The sequence below is a fragment of the Hirundo rustica genome, chromosome 4 (assembly GCF_015227805.2).
Source record: "Hirundo rustica isolate bHirRus1 chromosome 4, bHirRus1.pri.v3, whole genome shotgun sequence".
In the NCBI taxonomy this organism is placed as follows: domain Eukaryota; kingdom Metazoa; phylum Chordata; class Aves; order Passeriformes; family Hirundinidae; genus Hirundo; species Hirundo rustica.
In genome coordinates this window covers 47,450,726-47,460,191 of record NC_053453.1, presented here as the reverse complement: position 1 = coordinate 47,460,191, position 9,466 = coordinate 47,450,726, and positions in this window count along the sequence as shown.

Here is a 9,466-nt window from a genome sequence, read left to right as displayed (position 1 = left end):
GCATGGAGAAAAGGACTGGAGACAGGAGGATAAAAGTCTGATCCTTTTTTTTTCAGAACCTGGTGTGGGAAGTAGCATCTTACATGTGCTGCAGTCTTTTCTTTTGCTGAGTGTGGTATTTCAACAGAAGTCCCTTTAGTTCTCTGTTGGATTCCAGGGCTCATGGAAAATCCCTCAAACTGCCCTGGGGGGTCTGAGACCCTGGCTGGGACCCCAGAAAAGCATTGCCTTTGACCTTAGTCCATGGAAAAAAACTTAAAGATTAATTAAAAGCAACAAAGATTTGAAATAAATAGTAGTTTAGATTGTCACAGGGTGAAAATTTGTAGTTTTGGGGTTTTTACTATGGAGATAGATGAGAGCAAGATGGATGATTTTGGGCAGTGTCTCTTCTTCTTCTTCTTCTCCTTCTCCTCCTCCTCCTCCATTTTCTTCTGTGATGGTGGCACAAAGACATTGGTAGAATGGGTTTGATGCAGAAATTGCGTGTTTAGAATAGGTAGCAATTATTGGCACAAAACTGTAAATATAGTACATTTTAAGAGTTAATTGGACTAGAAACCTTTAAAAGACCTTGGAATTCTTTGGCTGGCATTCTTGCCAGCTGTGTTTTCCAGCGCATTAAGCTAAGTGTTAGCAGTGTTCGAACCTCAAGATAAGAAACTGAATAAACATCTTTAAAGACTAAAGCTGCAAGTTCCATTCATCTTTTAACCCTGGTACAGGACTTTATATGAGAGAAAACTCTCGACTCTCACATTTCTCACTTTGTTCCTGTCTATTTTGCCAGGTTCAGCCTTATACTGCCGGTGTGATTTGGTAGAAACTAGGTATTCCAACACTGATCTGTGAGCCACAGCAACTGGACACAGCCCAGCAAAACCACGCATAAGGAAATGCATTTGATTTAACCCAATAGAAACAAAAAAGAAAGAATTACCTAGCCAAGTTGGGTGGTTGAGAATTTCAGTTTAGCTGGAGAAGCCTCGTGATCCCAATCTAATCAGGCTCTGAAGTCACACAATAGTTTGTTTAGTAGAATTTGTAATTATAGTACAACCTCTTCAGATGTTGAGCCAGCCATAACCATCAGTGGTGAAGCCATTCAAGGACAACAGTCCCATACTGACCCTGGGCTATTACAGTGTTCTCCACCCACCCAAAGCTGGAGCCAGCAGAATCTGCAGATGATTAGTGCATTCTGGCTCCTGTGAGCAAGAGACATGATCGCATCTCTCCTTCCTGGATCACAGCGTGCCAGCCAGGAGATCCATGTCCTTTCCTGAAATCTTTCAGTCCATTCTGGAACACTGGAGTCATTCAGTGCATCACTGATGTTTGGGACAACTACTGCCATATATGCCTAGTTTTGCTTCTTATCACCGGCTGGCAAGGGAAGGTGACTGGGAACATGGTAGCTGTCCAGTGCCAGATGCAGCTGGACCCCCTGGTTTTGTCCCAGGCTCAAACTTGTTATGAAAGTTGAACAAACATCTGACCACATGTCTGGAGGGACCCAAGAACTTCGCAGCAGCTGCTGCAGCAACTGACTGACATTTATGGCTTCAGAAAATGAAGACATTAATTCATAGAATCATGGAATGGTTTGGGTTTGAAAGTACCTTAAAGATCATCTAAAATGCCACTTAGCAGTTTGAATTGTTAGTCTGCAATGGACATCTTTAAGTTTTTGTCTAGAGATCTGAGCGTGACAAGATACACATCTCATCTGGCATTTGCCATGTCCACAAAATCTCCTACCAACACTGTATGTCTCTCTTGATTCAGAATCCCTGAACAATGAGCCCCTGCCCACAAGAGCATGGGTAACATCACTAGCTGAATACATCAACACCACCCTGTCTTCAAGCAAGGGAATCAAAAATTATACTATGGAGTAGAGTCATAACAGTAGGGAATTTCTGTCTGCCCTCATGTCCCTGCCATGGAGAGCAGAGCATTTGAGCTGCTTTAGTGAATGAAGCTGAAATGTCTCTGGGAAGATGCAGGCATGGCCACAGATTGCATCACTTGTGATGGCTGCACTGTTGGCAGATCAGATATGTTTTTATTGGTTTTGTGATCCCATTTTAGTGGAGGTGCTGACAGCTCTTCTCCAGCCATCATTCAGAAGCCTAGTCAGCCCTTAACAGCACATTTTCTCACAGACTCAACCAGCCGTAGTCAACTTATACTAGCTGTAAGTGGATGGCACACAAAAGGAGGCACCTAATGTAATGGAAAAGGCCAAACTCCAGGAATACCAATTTAACTGGCTGAGACCAGGGCTAACTTCACCATATTTTCTGCAGGTCTCCTGTGGCAGCTACCCACACCAACCAGCTGTGCTGGATGAAACTCTTGGCACATTTGCCCAAGGAGTATGTTCAGCAGTCCTGAGGGGAGGATTGTGAGTTCCTCAACATTTGTCTTGGTCCATACTCTCCCTCCTTCTACATTTTTATACGAAAGAATTGTTCTTTTTTTTTAAGCAACCAATTTTCGTACCTTCCCCTAACCCCTTTGACTTTCTGCAGTGCTCAGGTGCTTCTGCTGGCACCAAAGCAGAATGTCTCTTTTAAGACCTCTAATTCTACTCTTGTCTCTAACAGGACCTCTCTAGAGAGTTGTGCCATTAGGCCCAAAGTGAACTGTAGAGCAACACTGCTGAGGTGTTACGTGTAGATACAGCCTTGCTGACAGTTTGAGACCCTGAAGAATCTTTTCATTCAGACCTCTGATACAACCCTGCTCATTACGAGGGAGTTCTCTGTGCATGTCTCCAAGTTACCATCCTTCCCTAAGCCCCAGGAGTATTCCATCAACTCCTCCACAGGGCCACTTTCACAGCTCTTCTGGAGAAGCCTTTCCCATGTTTCTGCTCCTGCCAGTGTCTTGCAGCCACCCTCAGAACCAAAACAAGAGCCATTAGCACACTTGTGTGCCTTCTCAGTCAGAAACTCCTGTAGATTATTGCTGTGGGTCTTGTCCTTGCTGGTGGCACCTGTCTGCTCATTCATTTATGAGATCATCACTACAAAAGGGAATTTAATTGCTTCTCAGATGCATCTGAAAGCACAGCTGATGGGGAACCCAGTGGCAGCAATGACATTTGACCAAAGAAAGGCTTAGTGGTTATTACTACTAATTGCTGTTATCTCAGCTTCCTCCAATAAGGTACAAGTTTGTCTTGGTAATCTAATAGTATGGGTCATCTTAGAAAATAATAACTTTTTGTCTGATTGTCTAAGGACACAAAGCTTATGCAACAGCATTATGTATCCATCCATGCATCCATCCATCCACCCTAAGACCATGCTATCCACCTGGCAAATGGATAAATACATTTTAATATCTTATTCTGTTTGAAAGATAAGCTAGGAAGAGGAGTGTCTTATTTTGGAAAGAGAGGTGTCTGCCAGAAAGCCAGAGTCTCCCTTGGAATGAAGAGCCCCCTCCCTCCAAATTATTATAATTTTGAAATTGAGGGGCTTTCAGGCAAAAATATGAGAATAGGAATAACAATTCTTTACTAGTAATATTAAAAATGAAAATGTAGTAGTACAAAAAAAGCAAACAAAAAATAAACCACTGACAGAGTGAGAATACAGCCTGTTGTATACATACAGAATACAGAACAGATCCTGTTGGTGAGGGTGTTGGTAACAGTCCAATTAAGTCCTCCTGGAGTGACACATGTGGTTCTGTTGGAGCAGAGACGATCCTGTAGAGGGGTGGAGTCTGCCTCTGAAGGTCCATTGGTGGTGAGGTGAGTCTGGCCTTCCTCTGGGAATCCAGTGGAAACAGGCTGTCCTGGTGTTCTGACTCTCAGATTTTATCCGGGTAGGAATGCTTGGCTCCTCCCACTGGGTTGATGGGATGATGTAATTTTATCAGTCATGTGGTGAGCCTTAATGGCCCATTAACAGAAGATGTCCCCCGGAGGGAGGATGGGTCATGGAAGAGATAAAGAACACTGTGCCACCTGGTTTTAACAGTTGGCCCATTAACAGAAGACACCCACCCCCTCCACCCTGGAGTTATGAGGAATGGGTCATAGAAGAGATAAAGAAAAACACCTCCCCAACCGGTTTCAACAGCTGGCAATAGAATACCTACTCTTGGTAACATCTTTCATTGCAACCCAAGACACGGAAAGTCAAATTAATGTCTTCCCAGAGATAAAACCTGCTGTTATGGGTTCTGTATGATCTGGGGCACATTGGCAGTGACAAGGGACAGGCAAAAGCCAGCAGTACTGAAGGGACTTTGTGGTGACATGCAAGATGACGCTTCCCTGAAGTGAATCTGGAAAAAAGGATAAAAATGCCTAGAAAGCTCTAAAAGATTTGCAAAGTCTGCTGTTCTTGAAGCAAGAATATTTTCTTTTTTTTCTCCATTTCTTTCAGTCACCCAAGACCATTCACATTGGCAGCGCAGCCATTACTTGAAAATTTCCATACTTCCTTACATGAGACATCTTCTGTTGCACATCCCACAAATCAAGCCTATGCCTCAAACTCTGTGTGGAGGCTCCAGGCCCACCTGTAAGGTTTGATTCTCACACCAAACCCAGCTTGGTAAGTGGTTTCCTCTTTCTTTTATCCAAGCAAACCCTATGCCAGAGGTCAATCACTGCCTCTTTAAAGACATCCGTACAAATTTTTGTTCTTGTATTAGTTCCTAGGACAATTGTACATTCCCCTTACAGCTTCCAGACTTAACTATTTATTTGTGAGGTGCATTTGGCTTGGTAGAGATCTCACCTTGGCAGAGGCCTGCAGACTGAGTTTCACCTTGGCCATTCTGAAAGGACACTTGCACCACATCTCAGATACTTGTCTTCTGGGTTGAGATGCTGCTAGTGCAAACAGTTGTCCACGTTGCTGCAGGGATGCCCAGAACGGCAGCAGCAGGGAAGGCTGTGGCCAGACCACAGGGGTGTCAGCATCCACAGCAGATTACTTTGAGGAAAAGGAGGTGAGAGAACGAGTGGTGAAGCCAGCATGGGAGGGTAACCAACTCATGGAAAAGGGGGACTAGAGCTCTGTATTGGCTAAAGATCCTGCCTGGTGCCTGCAACATGGGCATGCAACCCTTTGGGTACTTTTGATGGTATCAACATGTGACACAGATGCAGGCTTGATGAGGCCTCGCTCCTCAGAGCTCCCTCCTACCTCTGAAAGGGCTTCTTTCAGTGGCAGGGTATGGCATGCATACACGTGCCTATGTATGTGTACATGTGCCTGCCTGTCTCCCTGTGTGGAGGAGCAGCACTGAGATCTCCCAACCAAGCTGTGAACTTCAGTGGAAGGAAGTGCCTACACTGCCCGCCTGAGGCAAAAGAATTTCTAAAAACTAATTCCCCAAAATGAGTGCCAAAAAGTTAATGAGCTTTGCTTCCCCACCACCCCCACCAAGATATCTCCCCCTTCTTGGGGGCTCACATGGCAGCTGGGCTCACCACAGCTCTACTTCTCTGCACGTGGCCTTCCCTTGTGAGGTGCCATTTGCCAGAGAACTAGTTGCTAGGCAGGGAGAAAATGTGAGAAAGGGCCTTGGGATCACCAGGAGTTGTACTGTCATGGGTAGGAAGGACACCTAGAGCTCCGTTTTACATTTCCCTGCTCTGAAAACACTCTGGCAGCCTTTGCAGACACAGCTTTGAGAGCTCTTGGAACAAGCCTTGGCAGGAGGCAGAGTCCAGGAGGTGCCAATAGCAGCAATAAAACAAGGAGTTGAAAGCGGGATGGGGAAATCCAAGGCCAGTGATGTTGTTCATGGTAGATCATTGGGTGGAACAGCAAGAGACACATTCCTGTGGTTGCTTCCTTCTCAGAACCAAAGCTGTCTGTAAGGACCTGGGCTGTCTATCAGCCATCTCTTCCTACTTACACCTGCTAAGGACAATGTGGTCCCCAGCAAGAGCAGGGATCCTGCAGCATCATAGCACAAGAGGTCTGAGCTTGATGGAAAGATACAGGAGTCAGCTGAGTGTGGGGAAGGCATGTGGGCTGAAAGAAAACGAATGACCCTTAAAAAAGCTTGGACACTTTGGCTGCCACTGATATCCCCAAACCGAGACATGAATGGTCTCGAACAGGAGAAGCTCCAGACTGCCTAGGAATTCTTTTGAAACATTGCTGCTGTATTGAATCCCCACCACAGCTCTCAGGGGCAATGACCAGCTGTGTTGCAATTATTCTCAAGCAATTTTGCTGAGGAAAACTGAGGCCATCTCACTCCCATGGAAGTAGGACTTCCCCTCTATGTCTCAGAACTTTGCTGAGGTTCAGAGGGGGTTCGTGCCTTGGTATTCAATTAGCAAAACTATGCAGCTCTTCATCCTTCTTAACCATCTGCCTGGAGGGCTGCAGTGCTATTGGAAACCCACAGCTAGGACAGACATAGGAAATCCACCGAGAACCAAGGAAATATGCCAAAGAACACCTCCAGAGTCCAGTGTTTTTCCAGTTCAAAGCAAGCTAAATCTACTCTGGCATTTAGGTTTAAAGACTTCTATCCCACCCCTGTGTAAATGTTATTTTTTTGAGGATTAATCCAGATGGTTATGAATGACCCTATTTGCTGTGTCTATGCTATGTCTGTACCTCCTAAGGCTCTCTGGAAAAAGTAGTAGTTTTCTGGGGCACAGATATCCATGTGATAAACTGCAGAGATGAGCATCACTGAAAGGGGCAATCTTGGGAGCTGCCAGGGACAGGACTGTTGTGGTGGGTGTTGGGGGTTAGGTGTTTTTTTTGGGTTTGGTTTTTTTTTTTTTCCCCCCTATAGAATTTTTCCCCCATAAGTTGCTAAGAAACTAAATACTGATGCTTAGAGGGTGCTTGACCCACACAAAAGAAGTGGCCTAGGGAGGAGGAAGATCACATAAATTTGGGGGAGGGAAAAGGGAAGCGGGCGAGCTGAGCGTGCTCTTGCTGCTCTTGGCATCAGAGAGGACAGTCGGGCTGCTGCTTGCTGCGGGAGGAGTCCACTGTCAACAGAAAGTACAGTCCTGGGAATTCTACCATCATCCATCATCTGCTCGTGTACCCAGGAATTTGGAGCCCCTTTGCCTGCCCTGCTGGAGCTGGGCCAGCCCTGCCCAGCCATCACGGCTTCTTCAGCACTGCTCACTTTGCCAGGACACCCCCTGCCTGCCGGGACATTCCCCCCTGCCTGCTGGGGACCCTCGCCGTTCCATTCACCAGCCTGGGAGTTTTCCACTGTTCCAGCTTGGTGGTCTTGGAGTCCCAAGAGATCAGACTGCCCCGGGTTTTGTGAAACAAAGCCCCTTGAGGTTCCTGGTTCTGTTTATTATTAATGCTGTAGTTGTTGTTCTTTGTTTGCCTTGTTATACTTACTAGTAAAGAATTGTTATTCCTTTCCCCATAGCCCTGCCTGAAAAGCCTCTTTAATCTTCAAAATTATAATTAACTTGGAGGGAAGGGATTGGAATTCCCCACTCCTAGAGAGGCCCCACCCCTCCCTAGCAGATACCTGTCTTTCAAACCAAGACAGTGGGAAATGAGTCATCTGGAGCTGTCATCTGGTCTGGTCCCTGCTCTTGTCTTTGCTGCACCTGGATCTGTTTTCAGGGAACACCACTCCTGTCCCAGCAGCACCAGGACACACTACTCTTGCCTGGAGGGGGAGCCACAGAGATACAGGAGGTGACAATCAACCTGGGAAGGGAGAGAGGTTATGTGGAATGGACAGGTCCTGTCCTATCCACTCCCATCCTGGGGAGAAAGGGGTAGGGCTGAACAAGACATGGCTCAGCTCCTGACCAGAGCCTGCAGCTTTCCAGGAAGCCCCAAGAGCTGTGTGTCCACAGGACCTCTGCCCAGAGCCATCCCATAGCACCCAACCAAGTCTGTTCCATGCCTTCCTCCACCGCATATCATACAGCCGTCTGCTTCAGCTTGCATGCCCACAGACTTTCCTCCTCCACTTCCCTCCAACTGGTCACTCCCATCCATGCCTCTTTTACTATTTAGCTTGTTGCTTTCTGCCTCGTGTTTTTCCCCCCAGCTGCCCTACATGGTTATGTCCTCTGTGCCCAGCCAGTGACCAACACACCTCCCCAGCTTATGCATGTCAGGAATTCTCTGCTGCTCACTGTGCACAGGACACACCACCACATGACCCTATTCCTGGTTGCAATGGCAGCAGCAAACCCAATGAAGAGGATGACAGCATTTGCATCATCTGCTGTCACTGCCCAGAAATGTTTCTCTATAGTGTGGTAGGCAGACTCAGTTACTGCATTGCTTAGTATTCTCATCTGCAGCAGACTCCTTCTGCCAGACTGCTGTGTGACGGCATTAACCATCTTCAAAACAAAGCCTTCCTCCCATCTCTCAAGGGTTCCTACCCTGCTCCTCTCAATCTCCCATAGAACCTGGATTTTTCTTGGCTGACCTGGGTCCCTCTGCCTCGTCTTTGTATCTGCTGAAGTTCCTAGGAAGATCTGATTACTGAAATCACCACTCCTTTTCTTCCTCTCCAAAATACAAGTTTATTTCAGCGAAAAAACACCAGTGTACAGCTGAGGCTTAAACCTGCAAGGAAAACAGGTGGGTTTTTTTCAGCTGCTTTGTCCGTCTCACAATTTGACAATTTTGGTTCAAACTGTACTGGAAAAGCTACCCTCAACTCTTGCCGGCATGGCCTTAACAATCTTTGGAATGTAAAATTAATGTGTCTCACGTTGTATGTACTCGATGCACCTTGGAAGTACGCAAGGCTCCTCATTCCCCCTTCAGTAAAATAATGTGTTCAGGCCTCTTCTTTGACCAGAAGGACATGAGTTTTTATGTCTGTATGATGGACACCTAGGAGATGTGTAACAAATCATTCTCTTCAGGCCTCACTGGATATGACCTTCTGGTCATTACCAGTTTATACAGCAGTAATGGAATATCCATGGGACGCCCCCGTCTTCATCACGTCTACAGTTTTGATTTTATTAAGAATCTAGATTAATCTGCATTGTGACGGATTAAAAAAATAAAGAAGCTGGGTTTATTAATAAATGTTTTCACACTGACCTCTTCTCCCAATGCAGTTTGCCCACACAGCATCCTCTCCAGGAGGAAAGTAAGTGCACAGATCCTTCCCATGGCCCAAGCTGTGTGAAACTCAACAGGCAGGGCTAAGGGCACGTTCCCTAGCAGGGTGCACATTGTCAGGCAAAAGAACTGTCCAACCTAGTTGAACAGAGCAGCCTACATAGAAGAATCTCTAGATGAAGGTGTTTACAACACCTGATTACTGGAGGTTTCAAAGCACAGGTTACCCAAACATCTGAAACTATGCGTTAATGCAGAGCACATGGATTCTTGGCACTAGGGGGAAAGAAAAACATCTTAAATACACCTACACAAGAACTGTGTGTCTGATGAAGAACTGCATGAACTGTTAATATGCACAAGGCAATTTTCACTCAGCAAGGAGAGCG